Raw genomic sequence first — 27,554 nt, 5'->3', positions numbered from 1 at the left:
GGGCAGGTGTAGGAGATTTTTTTAAATTTCAATTCTGCTTTGCAATGTGTATTATTTACCGCATTACATTTCTTCGCTACACTTCACAAATTACTGTTATTATAAAACCAACGCTGCCTCTGCAATTATTCTGTTTTATGCTTTAAAACATTACAGTTTCAATTTTGTTTTCAACTCTTGTTTTACTCACAGGCTACAGTTACTTCAGTCGGATGGATGAAACAGGTTCCTATACTCTCTCTCTCTCTCTCTCTCTCTCTCTCTCTCTCTCTCTCTCTCTTTTAACACGGCTTTTCTCTAGCTGTCTCTTGCCCTACCAATCCAATAACCAAGACCACATTTTTTTCTCTCTCTCTTCAATGGCACTCACTCTTACTGCAATCCTGTCTCACCAAGTCCCATCGCCGGCACATCTCAGATTGGAAGAAATTTAGAATGAGGAATTTTTTGGTCTGTTTAAAGGCACTCGCTCATTCTGTACCCGCATCTTACTGTCATTCTACAAAGTTTCATTCGAAGTCTATCTGACCTGAGACATGACTTTGCAAGATTTAACCTCAATATAAAGGTACTCTCTTACATGTTCCCGTCTCACTATCACTTCACAAAGTCGCGTCGCAAGGCTGTTTGAACTGAAAAGAGGTTTTACCAGAAACGCTCACTGTCAAGAAATTTAACAGATTCAAGACAGCTTCGAGGGTGAGCCAATAACAGCGAAGACATCTGTGGGTCAAAATATAGAGTAAGAATAGTGCCGAGCTCATATATTAATTTTTTTTTTCAACATCGCATCATTGGACGTGCCTTCTTTAACATCCCATCACCCCAATTTACAGCGGACATTACCGGTTCATGTGTAATTGTCTGGGTATTTATTATCCTGCCAATCTCCAAACAGATGGCAAAAAAATGGAGCAGATATTGACGTTAATGCTGATGGAGGTGACGGGCATGGTTATAACTTAGGCTGATTATTTAAAGGAGAGGAGAATGAGGGAACTGTGACGGGCAGAAGGGGAAAGATGGGGTGAGGAGAGGGAACTAGAGAGGGGGAAATGGTGGTGGAGAAAGGGAGGGAAGAGAGAGAAAGTTGGTGGTGGAGAAAGAGAGGAGAATTAGGGAGAAAAAGGAAGCGGAGAGATGGGGACCGAGGAGGGAGGAGGGAGATGGAGAGAGGAAAGGATGAGGGAGAAAAGGGGGAGGGGGAATAGGGGGGAGAAGACAGAAGAGAAATGAGTAATGGGGGAGAGGGAGGTGAAGAGAGATGATGGGAAAGTGACTGAATAAGGAGGGAGTGACTGGAAGGAGAGAAGGGCCAGAGACTGAGAAGAAAAGGAAGGTAGGGAGGTAGCAGGAAGGAGAAAAAGGTAAGGGACCATGTTCTATTGAAGGAGAGAGAGAGAGAGAGAGAGAGAGAGAGAGAGAGAGAGAGAGAGAGAGAGAGAGAGAGAGAGAAACTGTGATAAAGAGAGAGTAGCCCCCAGAATTATAACTTCTGCAAGTCACACCTATTGCCACAACTAGTAACCCGCCCCTCACCCAGCCAGATCACCTCATGTCTCCCATATCCACACCTGCTCTGGGATCCGCAAACTAACTTACGGTAATTTCACCCTCGTAAGTAAGATTTAGTCTCGCAGGAAGAGTAAACAGACATGGGAAGTTTCTGGACTCTCATTTCCTCCCTTTCCTTCTTTTAAATTCATCTTAGTAACGATAGAAAATTGCTGGAAAGGTAGTCTGTTGCCAAGTTCATGTAAGACCTGAATAATTTCCTCTTGTAACTTAAGATTTGGTTTTGTAGGAAGAATAAGCAACATGGGACGGTCTTGTACTCTCTTTCTCTTCTCCTTCCAGCCAAACACACTCTTAGTTACAAAGGGCTACAAAGGAAAACAAACATCAACAGCCCTATTTGCCCCTTTGATGTTGGTTGTGACAGGGTAGGTTACAACTCATTAACTACTGTGCGGGCAAAGGACAAGGATAGTAAAGCACGGAAATGTTACCAGGTCTATGTGGCTAACTGGACCGCAAGAACAGAATACAGAACGCCTCGAGCTGAAGGTGTTAAAACTAATGATATATAATTTTACGTTGAGTGTTAACAATAAAAAAGGAGTTTGGTAAGCTATAATTCTTGTACAGTAATTAAATGTGTATGCTATAATTTATCTGTATCGAGGAATCTACGTCTGAAATTTTCCGTATGCTCTCAAAACCAGGTCCCATATTTATAAACCCTCCTAAGCTTCAGTTGTGTCTAAGATTCTTTGTATATAGATATCTGTCCTCACTCATACAGTTACCAAAAGCTCGTAGTCAAATCAGAGTGAATATTTTAGAGAGAGAGAGAGAGAGAGAGAGAGAGAAACAAAACAATCTGTAATGAGAGTTCTACCCCTTCAGTTCGGTGACGTGTTTTATTTGTGTATTTAACTGGTTATTTATTTATTTGACGGTTAAACTAAAAATGTCTCACCCTAGCTGAATAAAATCATGTGAAGGTGGCAAGATAATCAAAACGAGGTCATCGAACTGAAGGGGTAAGCTGTAATGGCGACTCGTTTATCCTGCAAAGAAATGCGAACCCAGATCTCATTTACCTCGAGTTAATTATTAGTACCGTCCCTTCAGTGAACAGGCCAATCCAGTAATCACGTAATCAGCAGCGTGCAATTGGTACCTTTGAACATCCTGGGGTATAAACTCTGTCGCTGGAAAAATATAAATAGGAAAAGATGACACTGTACTAGTTTAAGGATGAGTATTGGTGATATTCTTAATTAACTCTTTTCCTTGCAGATGCCTGGGGAAAAAATCATTACCGAAATTTGAATTCTTAAAATATTCTTTCCCTCCTTGGGCCCAAACTCTTTCCTTCGAACATCAGAAATTACTGGAACTTGAAGGAATTATCTGGACCATCTTATCTGCTCTCCTAAGCTCCTCTCCCACTTCCCTCCCCACACTCCTCTTGGTAAATCACAAGATACAAATCCATTTATGGATGCATCACTCTGGTTTTCCCTCTCATTGATTAAGGTAAATCTTTTGAAATATACTGACGTTTATGGCTATATCGATCTGATTTTCCTTGTCATACATTACAGTTGGTCTTGCGTATTGCTGTTGTTGTTGAAATTACAGTAGTAGTGAGAGTGGTGGTGGTGGTGATGGTGATGGTGGTGATGGTGGTGGTGGAGGTGGTTTCTTTTTTGCTGGGTGGTGGCGATGGTTATGGTGATGATGATTTTAGTGGTGATGGAGGTGGTGGTGATGGATTTGGGGGCTGGTGGGGGTAATGATGTTGCTGGTGATAGTGGTGAAAGAGGTGGTGATGCTGGTGATCATGATGGTAGGTGGTGGTGGTGGAAGTGATGCTGATGATCATGATGGTAGGTGGTGGTGGTGGTGGAAGTGATGTGATGTTTGGCGGTGGTGATGGTGACGGCGGTGGGTAATATTGAATTGGCGTCCTTGTACTGAAAGGGTTAACAAGACCGAGAGAGCCGGGATTTAGATGTAAGGAAAAGCAGAAGAAAAGAGCAGCAGACAAGAGCTGGTAATTTTCCTCTAGTCACCGCTGTAGCTGGTTTCCACAACAAATTAACCTGTTCCGTCAGGTGATTTGTTGGCTCTTGTTGACGACACACAAAGAGAGGCATGCAAGCTCATACATACATACATACATACTGTATATACACACACACACATTCTCTCTCCTTACCTACCTAGCTATCTACATATATACCTCTCTCTCTCTCCCTCTCTCTCTCTCTCTCTCTCTCTTACACACACACACACATCTCTCCCCCGTGTATGCAGACAATATAGTCTTCATTAGCATTTTTCGGGCTAAAATATACAGAATAAAATTGCTTGCTTCGGTCTTCTAATTTCCATCCATCATTTTTCGTCGGGTAATTGGGACGTCGGAAGCTCAAACTCCGGGAAAATTAGCCTCTCTCTCTCTCTCTCTCTCTCTCTCTCTCTCTCTCTCTCTCTCTCTCTCTCTCAACTCCTCATATACCTTTTATTTATATATTTATTTATTTATTTATTTCGTGTTGGCACCAGAAACACTTTATTCAGCGGACCGAAGTACTAGCTATTACAGGGATAACTTCTCTCTTGAATGGCCATATAAGCAGCTGGTTCTTCATATACACAGCTGGTCCACTCTGGCTCTATTTTGTCAGTCTGTCTTTCCCTCTGTCCAGGTTTTCGTTATGTCGCCAAGGATCTCAGTCATAAGGATCTTAATGATCTCTTTCTTCTGTTCAATTTTCTTTGGAAGAGACAAATTTCCAGGTTCCCAAGCGCTGGTTCTTTCTATCTGCATAAAAAAAAAATCGATGTGAACATAACTAAGCCTCTTCATATAAATTACACCAGATAATTTTATTCATTTTAGAGAATTCATAGTAATTCGCCATCCAACCATCCATCCATCATCTCATCCAGTACAGACTCATCAGGATTGTAAGTGTCTGAGGCTAGGTTATCAAATATTTAACGTGAGAGTGACCAGTCGCCTATCCTTGAGCAATAACAAACCCAAACCCAGGAGTAAAACCTTTCTGTTGCATCCAGTCAGAGTAGCCCCACTGAACCACCAGACGTTCATCAAGAGGTAAAGGCACAAAAACTTTTCCATTAACTTCCTGTCAGCCTTGCACACACTTGCGTAGTTGATTCAGGCTACCCCAGACTGGTTGTGTTTAGCACCAGGTTGTCAAAGGGTTAAGTGGTGTTTGGGGGACGAGGTGCAAGTTTTGTTTGGCGTATTCATGGTGTGTGTGTGTGTGTGTGTGTGTGTGTGTGTGTGTGTGTGTGTGTGTGTGTGTGTGTGTGTGTGTGTGGGTGGGTGTGTGGGTGGGTGTGCGTGTGTGCGCGCGCGCTTATCCTTTATCTTCTCTCCTTCATACTCTCCTTCTTCCTCGTCCTCATCCAATCCAACCCTCCTCCCATCCTCACCCTAACCCCACACCCTACCACACCCCCACCCTATCGCACGCCACAGTCAATCTTCCCGAATCCCAGAAGCATCCTTGACCAGACAAAAAGAAAGTTTGCCTAAGAACACACCTCACAAAGAAATAACGACAATAAATAAGACGATAATGCTCTCACATATATCCCACGCTACAAGATAACGGTATAAAGTAGCAAGATAATACCCTTCACATATTTCTTCCGATACTCTGGGCTCTCGATACTCGCGGAATAAAAACCCTAATTGAAGTCTCAGACGTTATAATGTTAGATTCTTGTGTGCTATTTACATAACATTTGTTGTAATTTGCGGACTCCGTAATGACTAGAGAGTATACTATGATATTCTTAGATACACAGAGGCTCAGGGCAGGAATATAAACAAAACACGCACACACACGCACACACACACACACACACACACACATCAGAGGGCAATCATTATTAAGAAAGTGCGTTGTATTATATCGCTTTTCTTACAATCTCCCAACCCCTCCTAACCTCACCCTCCTGGCCGTGTTGTGTGGGCTTAGTACCGTCTATATTCCTTCCAGCTCTTCATACTCCCCCTTCCTCAACCCCAATCTCATCTATCCCCCGCCACATGTCTATTTTGCCCTGCCGAATATATATCATCCTCTACCCAAACCCCCAACCTCCTGCTCCCCATTTCTTTATAAAGTGTAGGCTTTTATGCTGCCCTGCGCTTAGCCTCCTCCCCTACTTTCAAACCCCTTCCCCTCCCCCTCCACCTGCAATGATCGATCCTCCACTGGATTAACATAACTGCCCTAGCACCAAACTCCACCTTCCCCCCTTCCCCCATTTCTTTAGCTCATGGGAGCTGCTAGGATTTCACTCAACTTGAAAAAAAACAAGCTGATGTTATCGTATATATTGTAAATATTATAGAATACTTACAGAGTTATTTCATATCGTTTTTAAACCCCCTGACTGCCACAATGTCTTCCAGGCGTAGCAGGTAAAAGGTAAACTTATTTAATCACGGACGTCGCGTTACCTGACACGAAAACATCAGAACACAAGTCTTCGATAACACTTACACGCAGGAAGGATGAAGGTGATTGCCCTTTTTCAACTGCAACGAATGAATAATGCAAGGGATATAGAAGGGTACGTAACACTGCAAAAGATTCATGACAGTTTTAAACGAGAGATGACTGCGCTCCCACATCTGCAACAAATAATACTGCAAGGGATTTTGTACCAATAAACAACACAACAATAATTTACTGATCACACACACACACACACACACACACACACACACACACAAAACTCCCTCAAACACAGAAAAACCTCCACACTAACGCCTTACATTATAAATATCTGGGTTGTGTCTTGTGTCACCCTCGTTGTCATTTTCAACACTGATCATAAAATAACTGCAACGCGTGGACGTAAGTAAATGTGCGATTCAGCAACAGTGTCACTAATGGACAGCCTTGTATAATCTGCATTTACTGAAGACCTAATGAGGTGAGGTTAAAAGCTGAGATTATACTAGTCTGGGCGTTTTATTTGTCTCTTTCTATTGTTGGAGTTTTAGCTTTTCTCCCTTTAAAAGTTGTATTACTTGCCTTTGTTACGAGTGTCCTAAAAATTTATTTATCCACTTATCTATCTATCTATCCATCTCTCTATCTAATCTATCTATCTATCTATATACCGGTATTATTGCCTTCATTACGAGTGTCCTAACAATGTATCTCCCTATCCATCTATCCATATAAATGAGAGAGAGAGAGAGAGAGAGAGAGAGAGAGAGAGAGAGCAATGCTTGGAGAGTGGGACATCCATAAAAAAAGAGAAAGGGGAAAAACTTGCCGAAAAAAATAATGTTAAAAAATGGCTATTAGTGAGTGATAGTGGTGGTGACGTTGGCTGTGGTAGTGGTATTGATTGTGATGACAGTGATGATGATGGTGATAGGTGTGGTGATGGGGATGCCTCTGGTGGTGGTGATACAGTGCTTGGAAGGACTGATGGTAATATTGATGGTGATGATGGTGCAAGGGTGGTTATGATTGGTGCAAGGATTGGGAGGGGCGATGGTGTTGATAATGATGGTGATAGTAAATGGTGATACTGGTAGTGATGGTGATGGTGATTGTGATATTGGTGCTGGTGATGGAAATAGTGAACGAGGTAGTCAGAGTGATGACTGAGATAGTAATAGCAATAGTGATGGTGACGATGGCGATGGTGGTAGTGGTGATGGTAGTGGTGATGAAGGTGGTGGTGACAGCAGTGATGGAAGTGCTACTAATAATGATGGTGATGGTGGTGATGGTGCGAGGGGTAGATGAGGGAGACAAGAGTGGTGATGGTGGTGCAAGGCGTGGAAGAGGGAATGAGTACTGGTATGAACTCCAGATATCCAGCCAGCCAGCTACTACTAGTATGTTCCAATTATTCAGCAAACGGGTTACGAAAATCGCCCTGGATAATTAATTTCTTGCGTGATTGATGGAGGTGGGGGAGGGAAGGGAGGGGGAGAGGGAGGGAGAGGGGAGAGACAGAGGAGGGGAGGAGTGAGGGATGGAGACAGAGGAGGGAGAGCGGAGAGACAGAGGAGGGGAGGAGTGAGGGATGGAGACAGAGGAGGGAGAGCGGAGAGACAGAGGAGGGGAAGGGAGTGGGGAGGTGTGCAGGGGGTGTGAGATGGAAGGGGAATGGGGTGGAGGGGATGGGGCAAAATTAGGAAGAGACGGGGTGATGGGGGAGGTGAAGAGAGGGACGGTATGTGTTGGGGAGGGGGGTGATGTGGGAAAGGACGAAGAGGTGTGGGGAGAGAAGGAGGATTTGGGTGTAGAAGAGAGAATGGTTGTGTAGAGAGAAAGAGAGAGAGAGCGAGAGAGAGAGTAGGCAAAGCTCTCTCTCTCTCTCTCTCTCTCTCTCTCTCTCTCTCATCTACCTGTCCAAGATACTTCTTTAATCTACCACAAGGGTCTTTTTTATCTCTATGGCTGGAGGTTTTATCGATTAATCACCCGGTTCCAATTACCACCCATTTTCCTTTTCCATCTCTATCTATCGACGGAACATCCACTCTTTATCTATCGCCCGGATCTACCCTCTACCCTATCACCAGGATTTCTTTTATTTGTTTAACTGTCTGGTAGTATGTCTTCTTATCAGCTGTCTTTCTCTTTATCTCTATCTGTCTGTCTGTTTCTGTCTTTTATTTCTCTCTCTACCTGTCTCTGTCTGTGCCTAATGCCTATCTTCCTATCTGTCCATTTCTATCACCATATACAGTTCCTGTCTATGTATCTATTTATCTATCTGTGTCTATTTATCGATCTGTCAAATCTAATTTTCTATTATCTATCTATCATTCTTGTTTTCCTTTATTTTATTGGTTGGACATTCCATCACTCAATATGTAAGTCGGATTCCTCGTGAGGAGGAGGAGGAGGAGGAAGAAGAGAAGTAATATATATAAAAATGTAGTAGCAGTAGTAGTAGTAGTAGTAGTAGTAGTAGTAATAATAATAATAATAATAATAATAATAATAATAATAATAGTAATAATAATAATAGTAGTAGTAGTAGTAGTAGTAGTAGTAGCGGTAGTAGTAGTAGTAGTAGTAGTAGTAGTAGTAGTAGTAGTTGTAGTAGTAGTAGTAGTAGTAGTAATTATTTTCTCCACTCTCATTACCTTTCTCAACTCTTTCATCGATGAAAGTACACAGATGTCAGCATGTTAACTAGGCTATTTTCTCAGACTTAGAGGTATCCCAGGTGCACATATATTAAAGTCCATCTTGATTTAAAGTGTACTTTCTCGAATGCATTTGTCTTCTTCATTTTAGCTAACACAGGACGAGTTTGTTCAATGAGAGATGCCATGATTCTATGATCTTGACTTATGAGCTCGACCTGTGATCTTTATCTGCTCTGAAACTAATAAATAAATAAATAAGAATAAAAACGTTACCCAGCTTTACTCTTAATTCACCGAAATATTAATTAATTGCCACCGTAACCAAGAGTAAATGAACCGTCAAACTCAAAATATCTGACAGTCATTTTTGGTACACTTGCGAGCACTGGATGTAGTAAACCTGAATGCCTAGTTATAAAGCGTATTTTCGAGAGACGTAGCGAAACCAAACACAATTTTTACTCCCTGCTTGGTGCTGGAGAGGGACGCCTTCATGTTGTGGCACCGATATAACCAGGTGGCTCAACTGACTGGCTATACAAACATCCTTCAACTACTTCCCCATCCCCCAAATGAAGGATGGTGGACTGAAGAAGGGCAGTTTAAGTCTGTAGTTCACTGGGCTCACATTTCCAGCTACTGCACTGCTACTTTCATCCTGGATTTTTATAGTTCCTGTCTGACTTTGGGAAAATGATTGCACGTCCACCACCGAAACTTTAATAATACGTCCATCCATCTTTCCAAAAACAAAAATGACGAAGATTACCTCGATACTCAAAAACATCAATGGCCTCTAATATTCAATCCTGCCTCACTAAGCCCACAATTACCGCATATTATCCAGTTTCGTTGTAATTTCGGCATTTAATTCCGATATCTCCTTGTGTTTGTTTCCGAGTGTAATTTTCTTAGGCGTAGGGTTATAAGAGATGGTGGAGAGGGTGGAAAAACCCTTAGTATCAACGCCTATCTTCTTGGAGAAGAACAGGGAGGCTTTAGGAAGGGAAGAGATTGTGTAGATCAGATATTCATTCTTAGATCTTTAGTGGAAAAGTTTCTAGAGAAGGGAAAGAAGTTGTATGCGGCTTTCATGGATTTGGAGAAAGCATATGATAGGGTGGATAGACAAGGATTGTGGAAAGTGTTAAGAATATATGGAGTAGATGGGAAGTTGTTGAATGCTGTGAAGAGTATGTACGATGGTGCGAAGGCTGCAGTGCGTGTGGATGGTGAATTAAGTGAATTTTTCTCTTTGAAAGTTGGGTTGAAACAGGCATGTGTCATGTCTCCATGGTTGTTCAATCTGTACATGGATGGGTTAATAAAAGAGGTACAAGGTAGTGTAGTGGGTGTTGGAGTAGCCCTGGTGAGAGAGGATAGTGTTTGGAAACTCCCTGTACTGTTGTTTGCAGATGATACTATGTTGTTGAGTGAAGACGAAGGAGAGCTACAAGGCTTGGTGGATGAGTTTGGGAGAGTGTGTAAGAAACGGAATCTAAAGGTGAATGTAGGGAAGAATAAAGTGATGGTCTTTGAGAGAGGTGAAGCCAGTGAATGTACAGCGAGGTTGGATGGTGAGGAATTGGAAAATGTGAGTACGTTTAAGTACTTGGGTAGTGTAATGAGTAAGGATGGAGGTTTGGAGGGTGAAGTGCTTGAAAGGGTACAGCAGGGAAGAAAGGTTGCTGGTTCTTTGAAGGCAGTGATAAGAAACAGGGAAGTGAGCATGGAAGTGAAAAAGTTACTACATGTCAGTATTGTGATACCAACTCTAACGTATGGAAGTGAAGCTTGGACGTTGTTGGAAGGACACAAGTCAAGAGTGAGAGCAGTGGAAATGATTTATTTAAGAGGAGCCTGTGGAGTCACATGGAGAGAGGCTGACGAATGAGGATATAAAGGAGAGTTGTGGTGTGGATGTGGATGTGATAGGAAGCGTTATGAGGAACACACTGAGGTGGTTTGGCCATGTGGAGAGAATGGAGAGTGAAAGGCTGACGAAGAGAGTGTATGTGAGTGAGGTGGAGCGGGGAAGAGGGAGGGGGAGGCCGAGGATGAGATGGAGGGATGGGGTGGAGAGGTATATGAGAGAGGGGGGTGTGATTTGAGTGCAAGGCAGTGAAATGGCGGGGGACAGGGCGACTTGGAGGTGATTTGTTTGTGGCTACCCCAAACGGGATTGAGGCGTCTGGCAATAGATAGATAGATAGACAATCCTCGCCTAAAATACAACAATCAATCATCTAATTTCCATATAGGTCCCTAAATGTGCAGCTTGGTGAAAAGGGATATAGGTGAAACAATCTACCCAAGAGTTTGTACTGGCAATCGAACATTCTTTTTTTTTTTTTTAAGTTAAGGGCTGGGTGTGCTAACTGGTAATGGGGGATGGGGAAGGGGGAGGGGGTGGAGGGAGAGGGGGTGGAGGAGGAAGGGGAGAAGGCAGGGGGATGAGAAAAGAGAAAGGGGAGGAAGCGGTGGAATGAGGAAAAGGGTGGGGTAAGGAGGAGGAGGCAGGGGGATGAGGTAAGGGAGCGGGAAGGAGGCAGGGGGAGGAGGAAAGGGAAGGGGGAGGGTGGAGAGGGCAGGGGGATGAGGAAAGGGAGGGGAGAGGAGGCAGGGGGATGAGGAAGGGGATGGGGGAAGGGGGAGGGGACAGGGGGATGAGGATAGGGTGGGGGAGGGAGGAGGAGGGGGGGGAAATTTCGATTATAAACTGACAGGTGACAGGCAGATGGAAAAGTAATAAATTTTACGAGAAATATTGAATGCAGACACTATATACACAGATGGTTATCGATGGGCTTGTGAGGTGGAGTCAGGAATCCAGGGGCTTGAAGTAGGAGTGTGTGATTGTATGGCCCATTTCACGGAGCCATTTCATTGAGCATGCATTTGATATAGAGAATTTGTTTTAATTTGCGGAAGGTCCCTACTCCTTCCAGTTCAGTTAATCGATAGTAATTCCCTCTTTCGTCTTATTTTTTTCTAGAGTCTACCTTACACTGATGATGATGATGATGATGATAATAACTTGGGATAGCGCACCAAAGCAGCCTGATAAATATACCTAATGGCCTGTATTATAATTGATACCAGGTTTCCCTCGCAAATACTCGTACATTTCAAGTCCGACTCAATTCCTTCTATAATTTATGACGTGTTTGATGACAGAGACGTGAGAGAAAAATAAAGGAAATGTTTGTGTATTTTAACTGAATTTCGATGAGAGAGAGAGAGAGAGAGAGAGCACAACAGGTCTCTTCGTTCATTCATTCTAAGCCATTCTAAGCCTACCCTGATCTCAAACTGACAGCTGACAGACAGACAAAAATGAAGGAAATATCAAGAGAATGAGAATAGGGAAAGAGCACCCTAATTGTTTGCTGGAGAGAATAACTTACACATTAATGCCGATTTTAAGATTGCAAGCGGCCTTTCAAAATAGTATTATAGTCGTAGTAGTAGTAGTTGTAGAAGTAGTCGTCGAGTAGTAGTCATAGTAGTTGTAGTGCTAAAGTAGTAGTAGTAGTAGTAGGAGTAGTCGTAGTACTAATAGTAGTAGTAGTAGTAGTAGTGATAATAATAATAATAATAATAATATAAAAATAAAGTTTGCTATAAGGACAAGTCAGATAAAGATGTCGTTAAAGAGACTACTGAATACTTACCAATATGGACTTGCATAAACATTAATGAAGTAAAAGTTTGCCTCATCTTTATTAAAACCAAGGAGAGAAGCGACAAATGTGGAAGTGTGCATGGAAAAGTTTGGAAGGAATGAGAGAGTGTTTTTGATTGGTGATATGAATGGTAAAGTTGGGAATGTGAAGGTGGATGGAATAGTTGGTGAGTGGGGTGTGCCTGCTGAGATAGATGAGAATGGGAGTGCGTTAGCGGACATTCGTGCTGGGAGGGGGTTGGTGATAGCCAATACCCTCTTCAGGCATAAAATGATCCACAGGTATACATGGCGAGTGATGAGAAGGGTGGGTGGTGAACTGAATGAAAGGAAGGCAATGATTGATTAGGTGAGTGTGGATGAAAGGATGCGAAGATGTGTAAAGGATGCAAGAGTGTATAGAGGTTGGGGGAGTGGACTTTCTGACCACTACTTGGTGGTGGCCAGAATTAGAATGCAAGTAAGATGGAGGAATAGAAGAGGGGAAAGACGAGAGGAAGGAGTAGTTGCAAGGAGAGTGGAAAGGTTACAAGAGGATGAGAAAAAGGCAGAGTATAATAGAGAAGTGGAGGAACGATTGGGCAAATATGAATTGGAGCAGATGGGAGACGTGGAAGGTGTGTGTAAGATATTTACAGAAGAAATATATGCAGCATGTGATGTGGTGTGTGGAAGGAAGAGAAGACGGAGGGGGGGGTGCAAGGAACAGCGTGGTGGACTGAAGAGGTGAAACAGGCTGTGGCACAAAAGAAGAAAGCATACAATGAATGGATGAGAAATAGGGGCGTGGAAGAAGTTGAGAGGCGGAAGAGAGAGTTATATGTGGAAAGAAAGAGAGAGGTGAAAAGATTAGTATGAGAAAGTGAGAAGAGAATGGATGAGGAATTTGGAAGGAATTTGAGTGTAAAGTGGAGGGACCGTAAGAAAATGTTCTGGAGAGAAGTGAAAAGAGTAAGACAAGGTGGAAGTGAAGTTAGCAGGGGAGTGAAAGAAAAATGGTAGATTACTAGTGGAGAAGGGAGAAAAAGTGAGCAGATGGAGAGAACACTTTAAGGAATTGTTGAACGTAGAGGATGGAAGTAATGCGAGTATAAGTGGCTGGGGAATGGCTGGGAGAAGGAGGGAGGTGAAAAGACAGGAAGAAATCAGTAGGATAGAAGTTGTGGAAGCAATGAAGAAAGTTAAATCGGGGAAAGCCCCAGGAATTGATGGAGTGTGTGGTGAAATGCTGAAGCATGGGGGAGTGATAGTACGAGTAGTAGAATGGATGTGGAAGATGTGCAGATTGGCCTGGGAGGAAAGTAGAGTCCCGGAGGATTGGAAGTCAGGTATAATTATTCCCTTGTACAAAGGAAAAGGGGAAAAAGAAGTGTGTGGTAATCATAGGGGCATTTGTCTTCTTAGTATAATAGGAAAAGTGTATGGTAGGATACTTATAGACAGAGTTAGAGAAAGAACAGAGAAATTAGTTGGAGAAGAACAGGGAGGCTTTAGGAAGGGAAGAGATTGTGTAGATCAGATATTCGTTCTTAGATCTTTAGTGGAAAAGTTTCTAGAGAAGGGAAAGAAGTTGTATGCGGCTTTCATGGATTTAGAGAAAGCATATGATAGGGTGGATAGACAAGGATTGTGGAAAGTGTTAAGAATATATGGAGTAGATGGGAAGTTGTTGAATGCTGTGAAGAGTATGTACGATGGTGCGAAAGCTGCAGTGCGTGTGGATGGTGAAGTAAGTGAATTTTTCTCTTTGAAAGTTGATTTGAAACAGGGATGTGTCATGTCTCCATGGTTGTTCAATCTGTACATGGATGGGGTAATAAAAGAGCTACAAGGTAGGGTAGTGGATGTTGGAGTGGCCCTGGTGAGAGAGGATAGTGTTTGGAAACTCCCTGTACTGTTGTTTGCAGATGATACTGTGTTGTTGAGTGAAGACGAAGGGGAGCTGCAAGGCTTGGTGGATAAGTCTGAGAGTGTGTGTATGAAATGGAATCTAAAGGTGAATGTAGGGAAGAGTAAAGTGATGGTCTTTGAGAGAGGTGAAGCCAGTGAATGTACAGCGAGGTTGGATGGTGAGGAATTGGAAAATGTGAGTACGTTTAAGTACTTGGGTAGTGTGATGAGCAAGGATGGAGGTTTGGAGGGTGAAGTGCTTGAAAGGGTACAGCAGGGAAGAAAGGTTGCTGGTTCTTTGAAAGCAGTGATAAGAAACAGGGAAGTGAGCATGGAAGTGAAAAAGTTACTACATGACAGTATTGTGATACCAACTCTAACGTACGGAAGTGAAGCTTGGACATTGTTGGAAGGACACAAGTCAAGAGTGAGAGCAGTGGAAATGAGTTATTTAAGAGGAGCCTGTGGAGTCACGTGGAGAGACAGGCTGACGAATGAGGATATAAAGGAGCGTTGTGGTGTGGATGTGGATGTGATAGGAAGCGTTATGAAGAACACACTGACGTGGTTTGGCCATGTGGAGAGGATGGAGGGTGAAAGACTGACGAAGAGAGTGTATGTGAGTGAAGTGGAGGGGGGAAGAGGGAGGGGGAGGCCGAGGATGAGATGGAGGGATGGGGTGGAGAGGTATATGAGAGAGGGGGGTGTGAGTTGGGAGCAGGGCATTGAAATGGCGGGGGACAGGGCGACTTGGAGGCGATTTGTTTGTGGCCACCCCAAACTGGATTGAGGCGCCTGGCAATATATATATATATATATATATATATATATATATATATATATATATATATTGTTACATAGCCTATGATTTCATCATCCTTTGTGTAATTTTAACGCACAGTATGCTGCATGTTTGATCACGAGCGTGTTCTGCCTCAGTCCCCCCTTCTACCGTTATAGTGAGTAAGTCGTCCTTTCTGTTGTTCAGTGCGGGATTTTCATCTCTTTGTCCCCATGGCTTCATTTGCGCGTCCTTCTTACAAGTTGTATCAAGCTCTACTGGCCCCTATATAATGAGCTCAGTCTCTGCATCATTGCCACTTAGATCTGCTCCTCATTTTGTTCACATCTCTGTCCTCCCCTGTACAGTTATTATTATTGTGAATTTCTCAGGAAGTCTCCAACCATCTGGCAGCTGTGTGATTTGAGTGTAGGTGTTATTGCATTTTGTTCTTGTACTGAATAGCATGAGGTTAATTCTTAGGCCTGGAAAGTTTTTGTAAATTGTGTAGAATTCATTTTGTCAGCCAGTGGTAATAATAGTTTGTATCTGTAATTATTTATCTTGCATTAACTGAGCATTACCCAGTGTTTTTCATTTCATCAGGGCTGACTTAGATAAATTTACTCATGCTAATTTCGTGTTAATGGAGGCTATTGCAGTTAACCATATATTTAACCTGTTTTTGCCATTACGTTATCCTTATGAGTCCTGAATGTTTTGTTGTTAGTTTGAGCATTAAACTTTAACTTGTAATTTTACTTAACTCTTTGTTTTGAACCTGGAACTTTACGGGACAGTAGTGATTTTTAGTATTCTCACTTAAAGTGTACATTATCTTTCTCTGTTCCGTAACATAAATTTGGCGACCTTGCCAGGATATTCAGGATATTATCATAAGGATATTGCTTGATATTTTGTGACTGTTACTTATTCATGATGTCTACTATTACTACACTTGATGAAGCCAAAGATTTTTTGTCAAATGTACAAACAGTGTGTGATATAGAAAACAGAACAAAGAATGAACTTAAGCTCATTGCTCAACAATTGGGAATTGCTGTTCGCTCTCATCATTCTAAAGATCAAATTGTTGACATGATTAATGAAAGCTTGTTTAATGTAACTCCTCCAAATGAGCAAACGCAGATTGAATTAGCTAAGTTACAGCTAGCCCTGCAGGAGGCTCGTGTGAAGGAAGCTGAATTTCAAGCACGTGCTAAGGAGGCTGATGTTAAGGAGGCAAATGCTCGTATTCAAGAGGCACAGGTACAGGCTCAGGCACAAATTGAACTTGCTAGGATTCAGGCAGACCATGAGTATCGCATGAAACAAGGTGGAACTGGATCATCTAGCTCTGATGATTTTGATGTGGCTAAAAATGTTAAACTTGTCCCTCCTTTTAATGAATCTGATTTAACAAAGTATTTTCAGTTGTTTGAGAGGGTAGCTACAGGTTTTAATTGGCCCAAGGAGTATTGGCCAGTACTCCTTCAAACTGTTCTCACCGGTAAAGCTCAAGTAACTTATGCATCTTTGCCTCAGGATCAATCTGATAATTATGATGTAGTTAAGAGCTTGATTCTTAAGGCCTATGAGCTTGTTCCTGAAGCCTATAGAGTAAAATTTAGGACAACTTACAAGCAAGATAAGCAATCCCATGTTGAGTATGCAAAAATTAAAGAAGATCTGTTAGAGCAGTGGTTAAATTCTAAGAATGTGGATTCTGATTTTGGTATATTTAAGCAGATGATTTTGCTGGAGGACTTCAAGAGGTATATTTATAAAGATGTAAGCCTATATCTTGATGAGAAAAGAATAGATAATTTGTCTGATGCTGCAGTTTTAGCTGATGAATATGTTCTCACTCACAAGAGATATTCTAAAGAAAAAGGGAAAGCTGAGAGTAAGTACGTTGCCTCTACTCAGAGTACAGGTAACAGGAAAGAGAATAAAGGAGATGTTTCTCAGGAAGTAAATACCAGCTTCACCTCTAGATTTCAGAAAAGTAAATGTACTTATTGTGGTAAGCTTGGTCATACTACGGAGAAATGTTTCAGGAGACAGCGTGATGTGAACAAAAAGGAGTCTTTAAATATTCAGTCAATTGGTCTAGTGTCCACCCTTGAGAGTTCCCAGAATTCTTTAACTGAGTTAACTGAACCTGCTTTGAGGGGTAACTTAAATTCTCATGATGGAGCTCCTCTTTTGAGCAGTAACGTGGGTGACACTCTCAAGAGTTCATGTGCTAATTTCCTGTCTGATAGTTTTATCAGTCCTCTGGACAGTAATGACAGGAAATCAGTTAAAATATATCGTGATACAGGTGCTTGCCAATCCCTTATGCTGACCAGTGTTCTAGGCTCTAATGTTAATTCCTCTGATGAAACTGTAATCTTACAAGGTGTAGGGAATAATTACTTCTCTGTCCCTCTGTGCAGAGTGAATTTAGAGTCTGGTTTTGTTAATGGTTCCTTTATGGTTGGGTTGTGTTGAGACACTCCCAATGTCAGGTGTAACTTTCTTACTTGGAAATGATATTGGTGGAAGTCAAGTGTGTCCAGCTCCTCAGTTGTCTAGTGAGCCAGTGGCTGCGTCCCAGGATTGTGATGTCCCTGATGTGTTCCCTGCATGTGCTGTCACTAGGGCTAAGTCTAAAGTTACTGGTGATTTAGAGGATAATGATGATGATGATGTTATCCTAGCTGACACTTTTCTTGCTAATTTGGACCACTCACCAGATGAGGCAGTACCCCGTAGTGTTGATAATTTGTCTCGTCAAGAGTTGGTTGAGTTGCAAGTTGCTGACCCTGAGTTGAAAGGTCTAGCTAACTCTGCTTACAGTGAAGAAGAGTCAGCCGGTGCTTCTACTTGTTATTATGTAAAGTCAGGAGTACTTATGAGGAAGTGGAGACCCCCAACAGCATCAGCCGACTGTGAATGGGAGGTTGTACATCAAGTTGTCATCCTTCGTGTTTGTAGGCAGGATATCATTAGAGTGGCTCATGATTCCAGTTTGGCAGGACACCTCGGAGTGAGGAAGACTGGCACGCATTTTGAAACACTTCTACTGGCCAGGTATCTTCAGGGATGTTTCCTGGTATTGTAAGTCTTGTCACACCTGTCAAGTTGTGGGGAAGTGTAATCAGACCGAAAAGATTGCACCTCTAGTTCCCATTCCTCCTTTTGAGGCGCCATTCACCCGTGTGTTGGTGGATATTGTGGGCCCTCTTCCTAAGACTTCTTCAGGATTTTCTTATGTGTTAACCCTGATTGATATGGCTACTCGTTATCCTGAAGCCATTCCACTTAGAAATATCTCAGCAAAGAACGTGGTTAAGGAAATGCTAGGGTTCTTCACAAAGTTTGGTCTGCCCAAGGAGGTACAGTCAGACCGGGGAAGTAATTTCATGTCGAATGTTTTCAAGCAGTCTCTGAAAGAGTTGGGCATCACCCAGATCACGTCTTCAGCTTACCATCCCCAGACCCAAGGAGCGTTGGAGAGATATCATCAAACACTCAAATCGATGCTCAAGAAATACTGTTTGGAACATCAGAAAGACTGGGATAAAGGTCTTCCATTCGTTGTGTTTGCCGCAAGAGAATCTCCAAATGAATCACTGGGCTTCTCACCTTTTGAACTACTGTTTGGCCATGAAGTAAGAGGACCCCTTAAGCTACTCAAGGAATGCTGGCTGTCGGAGGAAGATGACGTCAACCTGCTGGAGTATGTGATGAAGTTCAAAGAACGGCTGTCCACTGCTTTACAGCTGGCGAGAGAGAATTTAGGAGCTGCTCAGGAGAAGATGAAGACTTGGTATGATAAGAAGTCCAGGTTACGCCACTTTCAGCCAGGAGATCAAGTTTTGATTCTGCTACCAGTACATGGGCAACCCCTTCAAGCCAAGTTTAGTGGTCCTTATTTCGTGGAGAAGAAACTCAGTGATGTCAACTATGTCATCGCCACACCAGATCGTGGAAAGAACAAGCAACTATGTCACATCAACATGCTAAAGTTATATCACAGGCGGGACGAAAATAATCCAGTCTGCACTGTAGCTGTTCCACCCGAGTCTGCAAGTGAAGCTCTCCCATGCAGCATGAGCCTGAGTGATAGTTTGGGGAAGAATCCTGATATCATGAATGATCTCCAGACTAAGCTTTCTCATTTACCTCCCGAGGAAAGGCAGGAGTTTTCGGCATTACTGCAGGAGTACCCGCAAGTGTTCCGTGCCACTCCAGGAAGAACCACTGTGTTGATGCATGATGTCGATGTTGGAGACGCAAAGCCAATTAAATTGCCTCCTTACCTTGTGAACCCAGTGAAAGTTCCTCTCATCCAGAAGGAGCTTGGCTACCTGTTGGACCACAAGATGATTGAGCCCTGTCAGAGCGAGTGGAGTTCTCCTGTCACTCTAGTCCCTAAGCCAGGTGGGTCACAGCGGCTTTGCATCGACTACAGACGTGTTAATCAGATCCCCAAACAGACACTTACCCTCTCCCTCGTGTGGAAGATTGCATAGACAAGATCGGAAAGGCTAGGTACATAAGTAAGTTTGATTTGTTAAAGGGATACTGGCAAGTACCTATGACTGAACGTGCTAGGGAGATCTCATGTTTTGTAACACTAGGAAAGACTTTTGCATGTTCCGTAATGCCGTATGGTATGAAGAATGCACCAGCCACATTTCAGAAGCTCATGAATGTTGTAACAGAGGGTTTGGCAGGGTGTGTTGTTTATATTGATGATGTATTAATCTTCAGTGACAACTGGAAAGTTCACCTATGCCATGTCAGTAAATTTCTTGAGCGTTTGGTTCAGGCTAATCTTGTAGCTAATTTATCAAAGTGTGAGTTTGGTCAAGCTAAAGTTCAGTACCTTGGGTATGTAATTGGTGATGGACATGTTGCACCACCAGCAGCTAAGGTTCAGGTTATAAGTGATCTTCCCAGACCTAAAAGTAGGAAAGAGCTACAAAGATTTTTGGGAATGGTAGGTTATTACAGGAGATTTGTTCTTAACTTTTCTATTCTTGTATCACCACTTACAGACCTACTGAAAAAGGGAGTTAAATTTGTCTGGACCGATAACTGTGAATCCTCTTTCAGCAAACTTAAAGCTATCCTATTAAGTCAGCCAGTGCTCGCTACTCCAAATTTTGCTAAGCCTTTTAAGATGGCTGTTGATGCAAGTGAAACAGGAGCTGGGGCTGTTTTGCTGCAAGAGGATGATCAGGGTATTGAACACCCTGTATCTTATTACAGTAAGAAGTTCACTCCACCTCAAAAGAACTACTCAACTATTGAGAAAGAGCTTTTGGCCTTGATTTTGGGTTTACAGCATTTTTCATTTTATTTGTGTTCTGGTTTTGACCCCATAGTCATTTATACCGATCATAACCCACTGAAATTCCTTAGTAAGTTTAAAGATAAAAATCAGAGATTGACAAGATGGAGTCTACTTCTTCAGGAGTATTCATTAGACATACAACATGTCAAGGGGAAAGAAAATATTATTGCAGATTGTTTATCTAGACTTTAGACAGATTGTTTTAGAGTAATAAGAAATTTCCTTTATAAATTTCTTTTTCTTTGTGGGGAGGTGTTACATAGCCTATGATTTCATCATCCTTTGTGTAATTTTAACGCACAGTATGTTGCATGTTTGATCACGAGCGTGTTCTGCCTCAGTCCCCCCTTCTACCGTTATAGTAGAGTAAGTCGTCCTTTCTGTTGTTCAGTGCGGGATTTTCATCTCTTTGTCCCCATGGCTTCATTTGCGCGTCCTTCTTACAAGTTGTATCAAGCTCTGCTGGCCTCTATATAATGAGCTCAGTCTCTGCATCATTGCCACTTAGATCTGCTCCTCATTTTGTTCACATCTCTGTCCTCCCCTGTACAGTTATTATTATTGTGAATTTCTCAGGAAGTCTTCAACCATCTGGCAGCTGTGTGATTTGAGTGTAGGTGTTATTGCATTTTGTTCTTGTACTGTATAGCATGAGGTTAATTCTTAGGCCTGGAAAGTTTTTGTAAATTGTGTAGAATTCATTTTGTCAGCCAATGGTAATAATAGTTTGTATCTGTAATTATTTATCTTGCATTAACTGAGCATTACCCAGTGTTTTTCATTTCATCAGGGCTGACTTAGATAAATTTACTCATGCTAATTTCGTGTTAATAGAGGCTATTGAAGTTAACCATATATTTAACCTGTTTTTGCCATTACATTATCCTTATGAGTCCTGAATGTTTTGTTGTTAGTTTGAGCATTAAACTTTAACTTGTAATTTTACTTAACTCTTTGTTTTGAACCTGGAACTTTACGGTACTGTAGTGATTTTTAGTATTCTCACTTAAAGTGTACATTATCTTTCTCTGTTCCGTAACAATATATATATATATATATATATATATATATATATATATATATATATATATATATATATATATATATATATATATATATATATATATATATATATATATAAATGCCTTCAGCTCGATATCACCCTAACTTTTTCTTTCGCAGGCTGACTACCGTATTAAGAATATATTTTTTCTTAACCTTTTACAATGAGGGGGTGTCTTACGCTAAAAAAAAAAAAAAAAAAAAAATGGAAATAAAATTAAAATCACTGTACTGATGGAGTTGATAAGGGATTGTTTATAATGGTGACATACAAATTCATCCATTGTAATTCTATCTCAGCTCCGTATTATTATTATTATTATTATTATTATTATTATTATTGTTATTATTATTATTATTATTTATATTATTATTATTATCTTCCTTCTCTTATAATTTAGGGGAAAAACTGAAAGACAGAAAGGACATAAAGTTATCAAAGAACCATCCATCCATCCATCCATCAATCCATACGTACGCAAATACAAATACACACGCAAATCAATAAATAAATAAGTTTCAAGGCAGAGCACCAAGCCAATTCGATGTTCACTAACCACCTTGATTTATCGTACAAAAATTATAAATATTGATGGTAATGGAGTCTATTTATAACCTAATTTATCTGTCGGTAACATGAAAACATAAAAAATAGAAGAATCGCCGTCCTGAAGGAGTTAATGGCGAATGGTTTTAATGTGTGTGTGTGTGTGTGTGTGTGTGTGTGTGTGTGTGTGTGTGTGTGTGTGTGTGTAATATATTAGTTCTTGAAAAGTCTGGATCATTTTTGTTAGTAATCTAGAAAAGTTCAATGACACACACACACACACACACACACACACACACACACACACACACAAACGAAAGCTGCGTTTAACATGAGCGCAGGAATCCTGTCCGCTATCGTCCTAATCACACCGGCGGGCATTCAGATTACCTTATTACTACTCAGGTTAAGTGCCCCTCATTAATACCACCCTAATTACTTATTCCGAGTCACTCCCTCGAACTCTTGAACTCACAAATCAGTCATTGTTATGAGTCCAAATTAAGGGCTTAACCCCTTCAATACCATAACTCATTATTTTTGCTACCAGACGATTTTATTCAGCTTGAGAGAGACTTTTCCACCTGGGGGGTTAAACAAAGCCTTCACCAACCCCTCCAGTAAAAGTGACCTCTCCTAAGATGACTAAAATCGTCTAGAAGTAGCAAGAGAATGTCAGGTGATTCAAGGGCACCACCTGTCTGAATACGTCTGATTTCGTCTTATTAGTCCAGACGATTTTCTTAAAGTCAGGAGAGAGACTGTGAACACGAGAAACTAGATGCAGCCTTCACTAACCCATTCATTTTTAGGGACTCTACTGTGCTAAATGGAACTGAACGAAAATAGCAGGAAACTACTACAATACGACGTCAGATTCAAGCAGATATTTTGCCCATCACTCGTGGTTCTCGGATTACCAATTCGATTAAAAAAAGAAATAAAAAAATCTAGTAAAAACGATTGCCTTCAAACCAGCGGCCATAAACTAACTCATATGCATAATCATTAAATCCACCTTCTCCTTGATTAAATAATAACTAGTGTAGGATCTCTGCTTTACTATTATTTCTCCTTTATTTTATATATTTTCTCTTTTTTTGTATCTGCTATATGTGTCTAGTTTTTCCTCTCCCTTATTATGCTAACTCTGTCCGATTACATCTATCACTGAAAGTGGGAGGAGGTTACTTCTTGTTCTTCTTCGTCTTCTTTTCTTCTCATTCTTCTTCTTTCTATTCTTCTTCTTCTTTTTCTTCTTCTTGTCCTCTTCTTCTTTTTCTTCTTCTCCTCCTCCTCTTCTTCACAACCCCACCAGTCTCACACACTCAAACATAGTCAACTTTTTACTTTCAATTCACTTCCATGCATTTCTCTTTAGACTGCATGACCTTTTCTCAACTATTTAACATTCTCTATTAAGCAACTCATAGTTCATTCAACGGAAGGAGGAATTTTGCCTCATTTTATTTTCTATATACAGAGGAGGATGCTCACGTTAGGAAGGATTTTAGCAGTGAAGGATTTATTAAGGTCTATATTTAACCTCTCCCGATCGAGAAGTCTCCCCTAATCTAAGTAACATGGTATGGATAATGACCGGAATAAATTAGAAAAAAAATAGCGTCCAGACAGGCGTTAATTATCGACACATCTTGCACAAAATGACACACAAGAGAGCATAAAGGACCCACGTGTAGAGATACCCACATGCAGAAATAAACTGTAAGGCAGAGGGATGGGTGAGCTTCCTAAACCCACAAGATACTGTTTTTTTTTGTTTTGTTTTTTTAATGCGATGGTCAGTAGAGATTTTGGGTCTGGCGCCTGCACTCCTATTGGCTGTCTATAAATCTCATTATATTAATCTATTCCTTGTCAACAAAAACACTTGGTATACATTAATTTTATCTGTCTGACTAATTGCTAATGTTGCATTTTGTGAGGGGTGACCAAGACAAAGATCCTCCAGGCATTTGTATCCCTATTAGTAATAAATCTGTCTCTCTGGACTCATCTCCCCTTCTTTCCTGTATTCCCCATTTCGTTCTCAGCGACTTATTTTGCTAACTACAGTCTCGCACACCGTTCTCCATATACATCTGCACCACATCACATCATCTCGCCCTTGAGCTGCTTCTTCTAACCTCACAATCTTACACCCCTCCCTTCACACACTCCCCCACTGTCTCGCTCTCGGTCCTCCTCTTCTTCCTCTCCTAACATCCCTTCCCCCATACACTGCCCTCCCCCAAAACACCTGCAATATCGCCTCTCTAACAAACTGGCAATCACCTACATACCCTCCACCCACCCACGTATCCCCCACCCTCTCACTTACGTACCCCCCACCCACTCACTCACGTACCCCCCACCCACTTAAAATGCACAGCCAAGAACAACAGCCAGACATCACACGTGAGCATCTTCATTGGATAATTATGCGCTTGGTTGTGACTGAATATAAACGGATCGACATCGACCGACGACAGGAGGGGAAAAGAGAGAGAGAGAGAGAGAGAGAGAGAGAAAGAGAATGTGTGTGTGTGTGTGTGTGTGTGTGTGTGTGTGTGTGTGTGTGTGTGTGTGTGTGTGTGTGTGTGTGTGTGTGTTTGGGAGGTGAAGATGAGGTAGGTGGAAAACCAGGTGGAAAGGAAATTTAAGGAGAAAAAAAGCCTTTCAGAGTCAAGCACTCCGAGGTGGTTTTGCAATTCTGATATGGGAGGGAGGGAGGATGAGCAGGTGGGAATGGAAAGGAAGGGGGAGAGGGATGGTCAAGAGGGAGGGGGAGAGTGAGTAAGAAAGAGGGAGGGGACTGAGGGAGAGAAAGGGAGGGGCAATGCAAGGCAGGGTAGGGTCAAAGGTTATACCGATTAATGACCCTAACCTTCTTTATCACAGTAATAGGATTCAGTTTCCAGCCTGAAAAGTCATTTTACTGATGGCTAGCGTTCGAGAGGCTATTCCTAATCCAAATGAAATCATCCTGTGGTAACAAGAATCCGTCCCCCTGTTCATCGTCATATCCTGCACTGCTCTATCAAGAAAGCTGAAAACTAGGACTAGGGTATTCAGGCTAGACATTTTAGGTGAGGGTAACCTGTTACTCGCCTCCAAGTGGCAATATGTGAAGCAATAAACCTCAACGACCCCTCGGACTCGACACAGTAAGAGTCACAACCGGTTGGAGGGTATAAAACACTAGACCACAGGTGTCCATTTACCGCTTATGTGGATACCAGCCAGCGCATCCAATGGTTTTCTGGTTTCACTTTAATTGTAGAGTACTCGCTTAACACTACATGGGGTGCATGGATGGTGTGTAACATCGAATTACAGACAAAAAGAAGCCGCCTGCAACGACATTTCCCAAAAATACTAGGGTTTGTACTGAACAGTCATCATCATCATCATCATCATTATGAAAACACTACGTATTGTACCATCAAATCACGGGATAAACGCACACTATACGCAGACAAAAGATGATTTCCAGGCATAAGTTTTACTTATTTATACTCTTATTAATTTAAAGATCCTTAAGAGGAATTTTATCAACGACTGCAGGAAAAAGGGAGAGTTTTAAGAGAACGTGTAAATTTCAATTAAGGTTTAGGAGAGTTTTAGGATTTTTATAGAGGTGAAGGAAGACTTTTAAAAGAACGAGTGACTGCCAAATTTAGGTTCAGGAGAGTTTATCTTATTTTTTTAATGTTTTCGGTGGTGGTGTGTGTAAGAGCGGCAACATGAAGAAGACATCCCAGGACTGAACACTGGCTGGCTTTATACCTCCTACTAGGGTTCTCGTAAAGATAAGCGACTTGTGGCTGACAGCGACAGGGGGGTCGTGGTGGTGAGGTGAGGGGTGGAGGAGGGGAAGTGTGGTGAGAATGGGTGGAGAGAGTGGGAATGTGAGGGTGGGGGGAGTGGAGAAAAGAGTGTTGGTTTTGTGGTGTGGTGGTGGTGATGATGGGATTGGTGGTGATGGAGTTGTGGTGGTGATGGGTGTTGTGGTGATATGAAGGTGTGTGAAATAAGCCGGGTGGTAGTGAAAGTGTCTGAAATGTGGTGCTCTGGTAGTGACGATGATATGTTTGGTGGTGATGTGGGTTGGAGAAGAGGGAGAAAGTCGAGTGGTAATGAAATGGGAATGATGATGGTGCTGACAAGGCGTGTAATGAGGAGTAATGGGTGGTGTCCACAATGTGTCTAGTGAGGATGAGGTGTTTGGAGAATGTGCCATGCTGGATAGTGATGAGACTTGAAGGAGTGTAGGAGAAGGAAGTTGAGCTGATGATGTGGTGATGACGTTGGTAGTACTGTGGTGATCCGTTGTTCGCTGAGTGGTGAGGGTGTCTGCATTTTAGTTGGTGATAAAGTTATGAATTTGGTTATCCGTGAAGTTTGGTGCGTGATGATGGTGTTTAGCTGATGTCCTACTTTGTTCATCCGTTCAGTACAGCGATGCAATTTATATCTCCACACAATAAGTTAATGGTGATATTGCTACTGAAAATGGTGCTCTGACGGTGCTATGATGATGCTAAGACAGTCAGCAAGCGTCACTTTGCTAGTTGTTAAAATGAAGGTGATATCTTGGTGACTGTGTGTTCATAATGGGGGTTTTAATAAGAGGTGGAACGTTTGGAAGTACTTAACATGGAAAACTGTACTTGTTCATGGGAGGAGGCAGAGGAGGAGGAAAAGGAGGAGGAAGAGGAAGAGGAAATGGAGAAGGAAGAGGAGGAGGAAAAAAAGGAAGAGGAAGAGGAGGAGGAGAAGGAGGAGGAGGAGGAGGATACTGCTAATGAAGATAGCCGGAGGAGCAACTGGACAAGCAGAGATTGAGTTAAGTGACAAAAATACGACAGGGGAAGAGATAATGGGGAGTGGGTGGAGTGAAAGAATGGGTGGATGGAGTGGGTGGAGTGAAAGAATGTGTGGGGAAGGTGTGTGGAGTGAAAGAGTGGGTGGGGGAGTGGGTGGAGTAAAAGAGTGGGGGAAGAGAGGGGAGAGGGTGACGTGAAAGAGAATGTGAGAAGAGAGAAAGGAGAAGAGGAGAGGGGAGGAAAGAGGTGAGGGTGTGAAAGAAGGGAGAGGGAAGGGGAGTGAGAAGGGCCAGAAAGTGGATGGAAATGAAGAGGGGGGAGGGGAAGAGGAGAAGAAAGGCAGGGGGGGCCAGAGGGTGAGAGAAGAGGAGAAAAATGAGTGGGAGGTGAGAGGGAATGAGGGTGAAGAGAGAAAGGGCCAGTGGGGGTACTTGAGGAAGAAAGAGAGGGAACGGATGGGGGAGGGGGGGGAGTGATTTATGAGCTTTGTGGTGGACTGTGCAAGTTACGTTTTCAGAAAGAGAGAGAGTGGCGACCTTATATCTACTCTAGAATGAGTGACCGTATAAGACTGAGTAACAATATGTTTGTGTGTGTGTGTGTGTGTGTGTGTGTGTGTGTGTGTGTGTGTGTGTGTGTGTGTAAAATTGCTTTAAGTTCCATATATCACTATGCTTCTATACAGGAATGTGTGTACAAAAGGTCTCGATGCCTATGTAAC

This window comes from Coenobita brevimanus, chromosome 24 (assembly GCF_032717465.1).
Source record: "Coenobita brevimanus isolate Jiangsu-jjx chromosome 24, ASM3271746v2, whole genome shotgun sequence".
In the NCBI taxonomy this organism is placed as follows: Eukaryota; Metazoa; Arthropoda; class Malacostraca; order Decapoda; family Coenobitidae; genus Coenobita; species Coenobita brevimanus.
The sequence above is the reverse complement of the archived record's forward strand: the minus strand, read 5'-3'. Positions refer to the sequence as shown.